At 45.7% G+C, this 14,170-nt stretch overlaps 1 long non-coding RNA gene across 1 annotated transcript in view; it reads right to left on the bottom strand.

The window, feature by feature from the left end:
• The window catches only part of LOC146059746 (uncharacterized), a 46,529-nt gene extending 38,235 nt beyond the window's left edge, over positions 1 to 8,294 (bottom strand). The window contains exon 1 of the long non-coding RNA XR_014470309.1: positions 7,759 to 8,294. This is a non-coding gene — a long non-coding RNA (uncharacterized LOC146059746). The remainder of the gene's footprint in view (positions 1 to 7,758) is intronic.
• Positions 8,295 to 14,170: the final 5,876 nt, after the last annotated feature.

Here is a 14,170-nt window from a genome sequence, read left to right as displayed (position 1 = left end):
ACAGAAAAGAATGCAGCTCAAATGGAACTTTAAAAAGGGATCATTGATCCATGGGAGGATTACAAGGACTGTTCAGAAGTCACTCAGGCGATGCAGGCTGAATAATCAACAGGCCAAAGATGGATGGAGAAGGCATGGTGACCGCCCTTGGCTTTAATTTTACGTGTTTGGCCAGTGTTTTCATCACTAGTTCAGTACATGAAACTACACCCCATTGTTTCGAATGAAATATTACAAATATGTATTATTCTAGCACTCTGTATTGTGTTTATGTTCTGTTATTCCAAATGATCTTGTTCCATTGACTGCATTTACCACAAGGTAAACAGCCTGGGAGCTACAGTACAATGATAGCAACAAAAGCATTGTACGAAAGTATTCTGGCTGGTGCCAATGGGAAAAGAATGATGAAAAGGTTGTTCTATTAATTACAGCCAAGGAGAGTGAAGCAGCCAAAGAGCTCCAGAAAACACACACACACACACACACACACATATATACAGGGGCGGATTTAGGGATGAGGGCGCCCCTAGGCACAACAATAATGTTTGCACCCCTCCCCCGCCTAATTGTATTATTTTTATTGATTACTTATAAGCCCTCATTTGATAATAGCCAATATAATGGATTTAAGATGGAATATAGTACAGTACAGTGGATCTTTTGCAGTTATTGGTACATTTTGGGCTGACAGTACTATCAGAGGCATCCAAGTGCCGCCCCCAAACATGTGCCGCCCCTAGGCACGTGCCTCACGTGCCTAATGGGAAATTCGGCTCTGCATATATATATATATATATATATAATATATAGTGCAGGTGTTCCGACTGTGCTGCCAGGATCTCTAGATCAATGAACCAAAGTTTTATTGCAAACCCTTCCAGAAACTAGAGGTCAGCTTTTTACTTTTTCTAACAGTAATGTCTGGGTGATAAATGACAGTAACTTATGTGTTAGAATCTGAGCAGTGGAACAAACCTTTACTCACTGCAACCTTAGTGGCACGGGGTGTAACCAGAACTTTGTGGGCTTCATAGCAACATTTAGAAGTGGCACCTATCCCAATGCTTCTAGAGAGACCATAGCAGTTGGTATTTTTTGCCCATAAAATAGTGCCATTGTTCCAGTAGTGCCCTAGATCATTTTCTAAACCACAGTAGTACCCTAGATAATTGTATGCCCCATAGTAGTGCCTTAGTTTATTTTACAAACCATTGTTGTTTCCTAATTTACATTATGTCACAATGTAGGGCTGCAATGACACAGTATCCCCAATTAACATGATGATATGCAATGTCCCCATTCCATAATATGCCACATTACAGTGCCTCCTTGTCAATATAACATCCACTACACATAGCTATCATGAGACCCAAGTGCTAAACAGAGAAATCTGATAAATTGATATGCAACTTTATAACCTGTGTCCAAAACAGCCTCATGCAGTTATGCCCATGCTTAATGAGCTATAATCATACAAAGATATGTATTTATTTTTTATGTTCAGCTGTATACTGTCTTTTATTTCAAATTATGTATGTAGAACTAAGGGGGGCATTATCAGTGGCGTAACTAGAAATTTTGCACCCCCCTGCCAAAACAGTTTCTGGCGCCCCCCCCCCCCCCTCTTTGCCGGGGGTTTCCATGCTCGTTGTCAGAGGGTTACATGCTCATTGCCATGGGTTGCAGGCACTGTATGCACTGAGCTCCCCTGACAGAGAGAGGGGGAAATATGTCAGAGAGAGGGGAAAATATGCTGGACAAAGAGAGGGGGAGAGATGAAGGGCAAGGAGAGGGGGGTAGATGCTGGACATGGAGAGGGTGACAGATCCTGGGCAGGGAGAGGGTGATAGATGCTGGGCAGGGAGAGGGTGGTACATATGTGGGGAGAGATAGGTGCAGATGTGGGGAGAGGGGTGGGAGGAGACAGATTCTGGGTAGGTGGGGACAGGTGCTGGACAGAGAGGAATTGGGGTACAAATTTTGGACAGGGAGAGGGGGACAGATCCTGGACAGAGAGGGATGGGGGAGAGATAATGGGCAGTGAGAGGGGGCAGATGCTGGGTAGGGAGAGGAGATATGCTGGGCAGAGAAAGGGGGGAGAGATGATGGGCAGAGAAAGCGGGGGACGATGATAGGCAGAGAGGGGGTGATGGGCAGAGAAAGGGGGGACAGATGCTGGACAGGGAGAGGAGCTATATGCTGGGCAGAGAAAGTGGGGACAGATGGTGGGCAGGTAGTGTGGGGACAGATGGTGCGCATGGAGAGGGGGCACAGATACTGGGCAGGGAGAGAGGGGGACAGATTCTGGGCAGGGAGAGGAGAGATATACTGGGCAGAAAAAGGGGGAACAGATGGTGGGCAGGGAGTGTGGGGACAGATACTGGGCAGGGAGGGGAGAGATATGCTGGGCAGAGAAAGGGTGGACAGATGGTGGGCATTAAGAGGTGGTGCATGGAGGGTGAGAGAGAGAGAGAGACTACAGGGAGAGTCAGGAGCTACAGTGGAGGCAGAGGGAATACTCACAGGCAGGTCCATGAAGTCAGATCCTCCATGTTTGAGGGATCAGATGAGCTCGACCAATCAGGGGCACTTCTATTCAGCATGTGACTGCCAACCATCTCCAATCACAGCTAGGCATTTGCAGACACAATGCTGTCCTCCTGGCCCTGTGCTGAGTAGATGAGGGGGGGGGGGGGGGGAGGAGCTCAGCACCAGAGGGCCAGATGCACTAAGCTATAAAAGTGATAAAATGGAGAGTGATAAACAACCAACCAATCAGCTCCTACCTGCCATGCCACAGACTGTGTTTGAAAAATGTCATGCAGGAGCTGATTGATTGGTTGTTTATCACTCTCCATTTTATCACTTTTGAAGCTTAGTGCATCTGGCCCAGAGAGAGAGAGAGAGAGACGGAGAGGAAGGTGCAGGGAGTGGGACTTCCCCTGCTGCTGCTCTCAGCAGTACCGACGGAAGCTCTCTCTCACTGCTGCCGGCACCGCTGCTCTACACTGACAGCAGGCGCAGCAGTGGCCGGAGAGCAGTCACAGCCCTCCACAATAATCCTGCCTCCCACAAGTCACTACACCATGACCCTGCGCCCCTGTGGCGCCAGCTCCCCCCCCCCCCCCCCCCCCGCGATCACTAGGGCTGCGACACCCTAGCTACACCACTGGGCATTATATGTGTCACTACAGGGGGTATTATGTACAGGGCCGCCGAGAGGGGAGGGGCAGGTACTAATTACCCAGGCCCAGGCTTGCAATATAGAGTATCAAATAAACAGACAAAACAAGTGTGGGATCACCTGGCCCAATTTTATTAAACATGATATGCTAAGGCAATCCAGATATTATGTATATTTGATTGTGTGTTTTTCTTTAAAAACCAGAAGAAAAAGTAAAAAAAAATATATTATAGTGACATGCTAAGGCAATCAAGAAATGAGTGACTAAGTAATTGAGCATTGATAATGCTCCCTATCTTTTATATGAAGTCTATTAAAAGTTATGTTTTAAATTAACAATCATATCAAGTAATTAATACACAAAAGAGTGCGCCCAAAAAGGCACATTTGTCTTTCCGTTTGCACCTCTGCAAACAAACCCCCCTTATATTTAGTTTGCAATGATGCCCAATAGGCGGTGATGGACACGCCCCTCCAATGGTGCACCCCCCGAGAAAATGGGCTGCACACACCTATGCAGAAAGTTGTGAATAGGTGAAGGCTAGCTATGGCCACCTTGTATGTAAATGAAACAGCTCATATTTTAAGGGGTGAAGAATAAATCTGTTCATTTTAAGAAAATCTCAACTAACAAAAGAAATATCTGATAAATACATGATTTCAAAGACAAAGGTTCTTACTGGCAATATGGATTACCGCCCCCTGAAAATTGGTCCCTTTGTTTTTAGAATTACACCGAATTCTGCTCAGCATAACAGATGCAGTGTAAAGATGCTTAATATAGCTCAGATTGTTTTGAAGGATATATCGTAAAATTGACTTTTTGTGCTGTATACTAGTGAGCGCTGGAGAACCTCCAAGCCCTCAGCCTGGAGGGCTGTTAGGCAGCCATTAGTGTTTGTGTGTCAGAAATATCTAATCCAGAGGGAGCTGCAGTAACTATATGTGTGTCTGACGTGCTGTGATGTGCCGGTGCCACCAGTGAATTACATGCAGCACAGGACCTAATTAACAGAATGGATCTGCTGTCTGAATGACACAGTCCCATGTTGTAGGCCTATCATTATATTAAAGGTATCTGCGGCCTTTGAGACCTAAACAATTTACTAAGCGCTAAAGCTTCGTGATTTTAGCTGTGCACCTGACATACATCTCCATCATTCCAAAATGCACACGTACACCCATCATGCCATACTCGTTTCTGCTAATTTTCTGCAATGTCCCTCCAAACCTTAAAAAAAAACTATTTGCACTGGTCTAAATACTCATACAGCCTAGGAGAAATAATCCAGAAATAAGGCACAGACAGCTAAACAGTTTTCAAAGACTGGATAATAAATAAACTGAGTGAGATGCAGAAAGAAAGTGAATGTTGTTGTTTTTTTCCAAACATACTGTACATATGTGTGGTTTTATTCATAATAATATATAATAATAATACTGTAAACTGTATTTGTTTTTAATTGATAAAAACTGCTTAAAAAACTTAAAGGATTAGTACAGATGGAACAGCTCTCATTAGAGCTGCTACTGGCGATTCTATCCACCTGCCAGAAGGGGGGTGCGTGTGCATGAGATGCCCGTTGTGGTGGAACCCGCTGCCTCCCTGCTACTCCCCCGTCTCGCCTGAAGCCCCCGCACTCCCCCCTAACCCTGCCTGTCTCCCTGAAGTGGAGACGGGCAGGGATTCCGCTCCCCGCCTCCATGTGAAGGGGTTGTGCACAAGGGTGTAACTACCATAGGTGCAGGGGGGTGCAGCTGCTATGGGGCCCAGAGCTGAGAGGGGCCCACTTTGCTTGTTAAAGTTACATGTGCTGTATACATTGTTCAGCATTAGGTGATAAATAGGGGCCCTTCCAAAACTTTTGCTATGGGGCCCACATGTATCTAGTTACGCCACTGGTCGTGCGTGTGTGAGAGACTGTCGCTCATCCCAGTCAGATGCAGCACCTCTGAAAATTGTGGCTGCCATGGCTGGGTCTGACTGAATCTTCTGAGCCCGGCAGCCTTCTCAGGCATGCTTACAGAAGATGCAAGCGTGTCAGGGAAAGCTTAGTGTGGTGTGTTCATATCTGATGCGACCAGAGCAGGCCCATACTGTACCTCCCAACTGTCCCGCTATTTGGAGACTGTCCAGCTGTCCCTCTGTAGAGCAGCTGGTGGTCGCTGAAGATAGGGCAGGGAGGGGGGGGGAATGCTTAAAATGGGGGTTGAGGCACTAAACTATGCCCCCTCTACTTGAGGCCCATCCGCCCCTTAGCCTTCAGCGCATAGTTGCCTACCTTCCTGTATTCTGCAGGAGACTCCCTGAAATAACAGAAATCTCCCTCTCTCCCTAATTAGTCTAGAAATCTCCCTCATTTCACCTAGCCCATGTTACACTGTTACATTTTTTTGGGGAAAAAGGAATGAGAGACAGATACATTTACATAGAATGCTCCATGGCATCATATCGTACACTTTCAATCACCCCTTTAGTTTGTTTAATATATATGTAGCACCCTTCACATTTATTATTACTTCTTACCTAGGTAAGTCCTATCACATATAATTTCCCCTATCCCTTTTACTATCACTTTAATTTCACACTAATGTGATGCCATGGGGTGGTTCTGTGCCCTGGACCTGTCCCAGAGTAGTGTTAGGGACTTGTCCTAATGAGGTAACCTGGATGCGGTGGAACAGCCCATACTAATGGCCATTACTATGCTAATAACCTCAAATGCAATATAGCAAGATATTAAAAGGTCTAGCATATATATTTAGTGTGCACCTGCAAACTCCTCCTCCTGCTTGCTGCACTACAAGTCTCAGCAGGTAGCACCTCATATGTCCAGGGTGTGCAGTTTAGGGCCCCTCCCCCTATGTACTATATATTGTGTATTCATACACACTGGAAGGAACTAGAGACGCCTTCCTCCTTAACTAGCACCCCACCCACCTGTCCCATATTGCTTTTAATTAGGTTGGTGTCCCAACATTCAAGACTGCACACCTCAGCTTGGCACTATGAGGGTAAGTCCTACTGTACATATATGCTGAGTGTTGGTCTGTGGGACTGTGTTTGGGGCGCTGGGCTCTTTGGGCTGCTGTTGCTGGGCTGCTCCATGGCATCATATAGTACACTTTCAATCACCCCTTTAGTTTGTTTAATATATATGTAGCACCCTTCACATTTATTATTACTTTTTACCTAGGTAAGTCCTATCACATATAATTTCCCCTATCCCTTTTACTATCACTTTAATTTCACACTAATGTGATGCCATGGGGTGGTTCTGCTGGGCTGGCCTGGGGGGCCCTGTGCCCTGGACCTGTCCCAGAGTAGTGTTAGGGACTTGTCCTAATGAGGTAACCTGGATGCGGTGGACAAGCCCATACTAATGGCCATTACTATGCTAATAACCTTAAATGCAATATAGCAAGATATTAAAAGGTCTAGCATATATATTTAGTGTGCACCTGCAAACTCCTCCTCCTGCTTGCTGCACTACAAGTCTCAGCAGGTAGCACCTCATATGTCCAGGGTGTGCAGTTTAGGGCCCATCCCCCTATATAGAATCATCAGCGCCATTTTCCAGAACTTTACCAAGTATACAGGGCCGGTGCTAGGGTGTCCGGCGCCCTCCTGCAAACCATAAATTTTGCGCCCTGTCACATTGCCATTGCAGGTTCGCCCGCACATGCTGCAAATGGATGTTTAGCATAAACATTCATTCATTTGCCTCGAGTAACCGCCCACATCTTTCGATGGTCAGCAACCATCGAAAGATGTGGAAGGTACACACATATAAAAGTGACTTTTAAGTCACTTAAATATGCGTGCATGCTGGCAGGAAATGGGCGGGCAGCTGACATCAGCTGCCAGCCCCCGCTCCCGTGCCACTGCCTCAATACGATGAGAACGCAGGACAGCAGGACCGCAGGCGCGCACCATCGGTCCTCCGTGCGAATGCACAGAGGACCGAATGGACTAGAATAACCCCTATAATGATAACCCAGCCCATTATTTAAGTCATACTTGGCTACCTGACCCTCTCCATGAGGGAGAAAATGCTCTGTTCCTGGACTTCCCTGGTAATGTATGATTGCCAGCACCTGTGGGGAGCTAGGTAACTGATAAGAAAGGTGTCACCACAGTTGCAGGCAATCCTACATTACCAGGGAAGCCCAGGAACAGAGCATTTTTTAGGTAGACAAGTATGATTTTAGTACATCATTTATCTGTCTAACTGAATATTAAAAAAATATACAATTAATAAAAATATGCAAAATATTTACAAACATGCAAAATTAGTTACAAACACAGAAAAAAACAAGCCCCCCTTCCACCAACAACACATGTATTTTTCAACACACACATATAATAAAGAAAATACCAGCAAACTCCCCCCTCCCCCCACACAAATTACGTATGCAAGTCACACATATATTTTTACACTCACATGCAGACACATAATACACCCCCCACACCCCCCCCCCCCCCAATGTATGAAACACATTTAACAAAGAAAACAACAGCTCCCACCCACATTATACCTACACATGACTATATCCACCAAAAAACTCACCAAGGAGAGGAGCTTCTGTACAGGGTGTGGAGAAGGGAGGGAGCAGGATTCATTTCATGCTGCCCGGGAGGAGAGAAGAGTATCAGGTCGGGACACAGGAGGGGAGGGGCCAGCCGTATGGGAGCTCAGCTCATTGGTGGCTGGTTCCAGGAGATGGGCTGGCCCCAGTAATGAAGTTTTGTGCAGCTGTGAAGGCTCCGTCCTGGCTGCGCTGTGTGAGTGTCCCTGAACTGAACAGACACTGCACCAGCCAGCCCTGAATGGCTGCTGTCAAAGAGATATCAGGTCAGAGTGCAGTGAGGAGCACACGGAGACTGGTGCAGGGGGGGAAACAGCTGAGCCAGGCACTGCCGTGACCGCTCTTTGCTGGGGACAGGAGGCGGACTTTGTAGGACTCGGAGACAGTGTGTTTGTGTGCGCACAGCCGCACACAGCGGGGCGCAGCATCCATGTCTCCATACTGCCGCCCGGCGCTGTCAGACAAGCGCTGCGGGCGGCATGCAGGCAGTGAAGGCGAGGGGCCGGGCTGAGGCAGCTTTAGCAGCAGAGCAGGGAGAGTGCGCCTTTTCAGCATGGCGCCTCCCTGCTTTGCAGGAGCTGCTGAGCGGCCAGCGCCGGCCCTGCAAGTATAGTATCTCTTAGTAACTGCTTTGGGGATCTCCACATTGTATATAAGTCATTTTAAAAGATTCCTCTCAGATGTACAGATGTAGCCCCTGCCATCCTTGGCGGGGGCTCGCCAGACCCTCCCCTCTGGCGAGCACCGGTGGCAGGGGCTACACTGAACTGGGACACGCGTGCGTCTCACACGCATGCGCGTCCCAGTCTCTTGGCAGGGACGCTGCGTGTCCCTGCCCATCTCCGCTTCAGGGAGATGGGCAGGGTTAGGGGGGCGCTCGGGGTACCTGCGGCGACGGCAGGGGAGTCGGCGAGGACCAGAGGCAGGCTCCATTGCCAGGGGAGGGCGCAAGCGTCTCGTGCGCGCGAGCCCCCTGGCGGGAATGGTGGGATGGCGGGGCAAAGCCCCATCTTTAGCGGCACACACCCACGCCTCTAGGTGCCACGTTCACAATCTCTCCATATATGGAACTAGACACACCCTTTGGGTAGAGCATGACACACCCCTCAATGGGGCGCTGTGCAAAATTCTATTACCAACTACAATCTCCCTCAAACTACTTTTCAAAAGTAGGCAAGTATGCTTAAGCGCAGCAGGTCCCGCTTTGTCAATTGCAAATGTTGGGCGGTATGTGTAAAGTAATTAATGTGCTCAATGACAGCCTAATAATATTTTTATGTCTAAGCAAATTATTGCACTGTGTGCTTAAAGAAGGAATATTAGCAATACAACAATTCCAGAAATTGTAAAAATGGGCATGTTCCTCCATGGTATGCTTAATCTTTGTTCAACCGACCCTGCAAATAGGGTTCATTGAATTTATACATGTTTAAACTGAAAGTAAAACTGATATAATTCAGTGGCCTTTGGCCTTGTGTTTGTGCTCATTCAAAGCTTACACTCTGATGTGTACCTGTACTTTATGGCCCTACGTCATTGTGCATCATCAGCAGAAGCAATACCACCACCTGCAGGTTATAAAAAGATATTGCAGTGCATACAAAAAGAGGGTATTTATGAATTGAATTATTTATCTATTTACTAACAGTTCTTTATATAGCAGCAGCATATTGGTTGCACATTACAAGTAGGAACAATTCATAGGAAAAAAGTATTAAATTCTATAAGGGCAGTATTCAATGAGAAAAATTCGCCCTGTTTTATGGCGAATTTGTGCTTTTTTCGCCTTGGACGGAGCATTTTGCTCTCCAAAAGCGAGCAACCCTATTCAATGTGAAATATTCGCCGTCTTTCTAAGTGATTTTCGCCGTCTCTCTCCGTGTAGCAATTCTCCATCTTTTCATGGAGAGCTGGAATGTGAAACTAAAAGGTTTTTTTTTAATTTTGGTGTAAAAAAAATCAGGATTTTTTTTTTGTGAAGGGGCATGTTATTTTTATTCATGTGCTTATAGCACATGAATATATATTTAATTTTAAAAATATATTTTTTTTTACGGCGAATTTTTTTCATTGAATACTGCCCTAAGTGTTTTAAAAAAAAAAAACAATAGAGTCCTTTGTTTGTGGAAACAGTAGATTACAGTTCTAATACAGTGTATACATATGGTGATTAGTTTTAAAATAATTTTTAACAGTAGCAGTATGTTAGAACTGTTACAGTTTTGCTATGCCTTTCTATAGAGAAATTTACCAATGAGTAGAGTGCTTTGTTTCTTGTTTTCTGCCATGATTAATTCCCAGTACATTTTATAGGATGAATTAGACAGTATTTTTTCTGCAGAATTTACAGAATTTAATTTGCAAAAAAAAAAATATATTATTCAATAATGACTGTATTTTTGTTATCCACCTAAATTGAACCTTTGAACCCCTAAAATAAGTAATTCAACAAAATGAAATTGCTTTCACTCAGTCTCTTTCATTTCAGCCTTGGTGCGTTTCTGCTTCACTCATCCAGATAATAAGACATTAATTATTAATGACGAGTAAGCAATGTCAAAAAATGGTAAAAGTGCTGGAAATGACAGATCTGATCTGCACCAGTGTCCTAACCCTGCCATTTAGCATGAGGCACATGCTGTGCATAATTGTTATCTGGGTGGAGAAATCTGCCTGTCACACCATCTTGAATATTTTTATATTCTGATAGAAGATCCAGTGCTTGTGGGGACAGCGTTATCTAAGAATTCAGGCGGCAAATTCTCAAAAAGCAAGAAAACAAGATACAAATGTGGGCACTTTGAAAAGAAAGGAACATGGATATAACTTATATGAAAGCAATATACTTTATTTGGATATTTATATTCCAACATAGGGCGTATTCAATCCCTGCCGCTATTTCTGACACGGAAAATAGAGCCGGGCGACTATTCAATGGTGTTTTGTCCGACAGCATTGGAGAGGCAGATCGTCAGAACGGACCCGACTTTAAAAGCTGTTGTGCCCGTTTTGCCAGGCCCAGTTGAGAACTGGTGACTGCACTGGCCAGTGGCGGAACTCCCGGCGGCAATGGTGTCATCTGCCGCCGGGCACCAGCCTTAAGGGGAGCACTGGCTCCATTGCCTCCTGATGTTCTAAACCAGCAGGGCCGGAGACTCCGCAGAAGTGCCCCCGGCCCCAACAAAAGTGGACCGGTAATTGTATGCTGCAGCTGGGTCCCCGCTCATTAGATATGCACGAGCGGCGACCCAGGCAGCAGTGAACGGCTTCCCACCCCGTACATATCTAATGAGCAGGGACCGAGGCCGGAGGTTATAGTTTCCTGTCAGCCGCTTGTAGCATCCAGGGCTGTGTGGGGATGATGCGGTCAGCAGCACTGTGCAGCGTGCACGGAGGGAGGCTGTGACGCCTGCTGATCCCCATGCTCATGTGACTCACTTTCTGCACTGCAGGTCAGAGACTGTAGTCTCCTGGGCTCCTAGGCCCAGGGCGTCCAGGGCTGTGTTGGGGATGCTGTGGCTGGCACGGACTACAATTAAAAGCTTTATTTATGACGCTTGCTTGCACAATGCTTAACAGTCTTTCAACTGAACACTCAATATAGGCATGATTTAGGTTGCTGTAGCAGCTCAAATAGGTTACACAACAATCAGCTAAACAACCCTGCTGCCATAACTTTACCTTTCTACCAGCCCCAAATGTGTCTTTCCCTCCACCCATCCATCTGTGCCCCCTTCTCCTCCACCCATCTGTCTGTGCCCCATTCTACAACCTCCACCCTTCCATCCTCTCCATGCCTCCTTCCTCTCCACCTGTCCGTCTGTGCCCCCTTCTCCTTTACCTGTCCATCTGCACTCCCTTCCGCTCCACCCATCCGCCTGTGCCCCCTTCCACTCCACTTTGCCCCTTCCCCTCCACTTGTTCGCCTCCACCTGTCTGCCTGTGCTCCCTTCTCCTCCACCCGTCCGCCTGTGCTCCCTTCTCCTCCACCCATCTGCCTGTGCCCCCTTCCCCTCCAACCGTCCAACATTTTGTATGGGGCCCACAAAGTTCTAGTTATGCCCCTGTAGCTAAGGCAGTAGAGAGCAAGGAGCCAGGCAAGCTGTCTGCCTGGCATGATTCATTATTTTAAATTTTTTTTAGTGTAGGGCAACAAATTGCTTAGGGCCAGCTCTGTGCATCATGGTGGGGGGCACAAACAAAAATCTTGCCTCCGTGCGCCTGGGACAAACTTATGCCACTGGCGCTGGTCACTCCATTACAGACAGAAAACCAGCTGCCTGCTTCTTCCCTAAACAGTTCTTGCATAATTTGGAGATGTGCTTTGGGTCATTGTCCTGTTTGAGGAAGAAATTGGCTCCAATTAAGTGCTGTCCATAGGGTATGGCATGGTGTGGCAAAATGGAGTGATAGCCTTCCCTATTCAAAATCCATTTTACCCTGTAGAAATCTCTCACTTTACCAGCACCAAAGCAGCCCCAGACCATCATATTACCTCCACCATGCTTGGCAGATGGCGTCCGGCACTCTTCCAGCATCTTTTCGTTTGTTCTGCGTCTCTTCTTCTGTGTGATCCAATCACCTTAAAACTTCAATTTGTCTGTCTATAACACTTTTATTCCAATCTTCCTCTGTACGATATCTGTGTTCTTTTGCTCATATTAATCTTTTTCTTTTATTGGCCAGTGTCAAATATGACTTTTTCTGTACCACTCCGCCTAAAAGGCCAGCATACTGGAGGCGCCTCCTCACTGTAGACATTGACACTGGCATTTTGCTGCTACCATTTAATGAAGCTGCCAGTTGAGGACCTGTGAGGTGTTTATTTCTCAAACTAGAGACTCTAATGTATTGTCTTCTTGCTCAGTTGTGCACCGGGGCCTCCCACTTCTTTTTCTACTCTGGTTAGAGCCTGTTTGTGCTGTTCTTTGTAGGGAGTAGTACACACTGTTGTAGGAAATGTTCAGTTTCTTGGCAATTTCTCACACTGAATAGCCTTCATTTTAAAGAACAAGAATAGACTGTCGAGTTTCACATGAAATTTTTCTTTTTCTGGCCATTTTGAGAATATAATTGAACCCACAGATGTGATGCTCCAGATACTCAACTAGCTCAAAGGAAGGGCAGTTTTATAGCTTCTCTAATTAGCAAACCCATTTTCAGCTGTGCTAAAATAATTGCACAAGGGTTTTCTAATCATCCATTAGTCTTCTAATGTGATTAGCACACATAATGTATCATAAGAACACTGGAGTGGTGGTTGCTGGAAATGGTCCTCTATACACCTTTGTAGACATTCCATCAAAAGCCAAACATTTGCAGCAAGTATAGTCATTTAGCACATTAACAATGTATAGAGTATATTTATGATTAATGTAATGTTATCTTAATTTAAAAAAAAAAACAGTGTTTTTCTTTCAAAAATAAAGGCCACAAACTTTTGAACAGTAGTGCACATACATTATAGCAGCAGTAGCATGTCTCCATATACATACTGTACATTATAACAACAGCATGTCACCATATACATAGAATGTTTTGCAGCCAGCAGCATGTCATCATATACATACAGTATAGCAGCAGCAGCAGCATGTCACTTCGGGAGCCTGGATAAAGAGAGGGGCCACTGAATTTTGAAAATAGTGTCTGAATCCAAAAGAATGATGATGTTTTGCTGCATTTTGGGATCTGGGGCAGAATCTGTTTTGGTTCATCCGATTATCATCTACTGTACAAGTTGAATCACTCCATATTTTTCTCCATGTAAATGACATGGATTGTAGGATGTGTACTGCATCTGCTCTAATTACCACTAGGGGTATGGTAAAGAAAAAGGCTGGTAGATAATCATGTGAACACCACTGCTAGTATGGTATATACATAGTCAGTAGGTCGAACTATATGGTTGACATGGTCAAAAGGTTGACACATTTTTCTTTTTTTATTAAATGTTTTCGTGGACTCCGGTTGGGAACAGTAAATGCAGCAGTACTGGCTGAAGCATGGCAGGCATAGCGGTACACAAATTTTGGATCCATATGCTAAAAAATATATATTGACATAAAAACATCAAAAACTCACATCACACTTTTTTATGTGTTAGCCATTTCCATGTCAATCTTTTGCTTGTGTTGACCTTATGTCTATAACGACGTATGTGAGCGGTGATCTCCGGCTCCCCCCAACTGCCCTACCCGCAGGAGGGTCAGCGGCACAGTCTTCAAATAGCGGGACTGTCCTGCTGTAATATTGACAGTTGGGAGGTATGGTATACTGTATCACACAAGTTGTGCAGTGCAGCTCTCAGTGAAATTTACTATACTTACCTACCCTCCTGGAATGGCCTGGAGGTCACAAATATTGGGCCAATCTCCCAGCCCCCCAGAAGGGTGG

This window comes from Crinia signifera, chromosome 2, assembly GCF_055691185.1.
Source record: "Crinia signifera chromosome 2, ASM5569118v1, whole genome shotgun sequence".
Lineage (NCBI taxonomy): Eukaryota > Metazoa > Chordata > Amphibia > Anura > Myobatrachidae > Crinia > Crinia signifera.
Note: the sequence above shows the minus strand (reverse complement) of the source record. Positions and strands in the feature narration are given on the sequence as shown.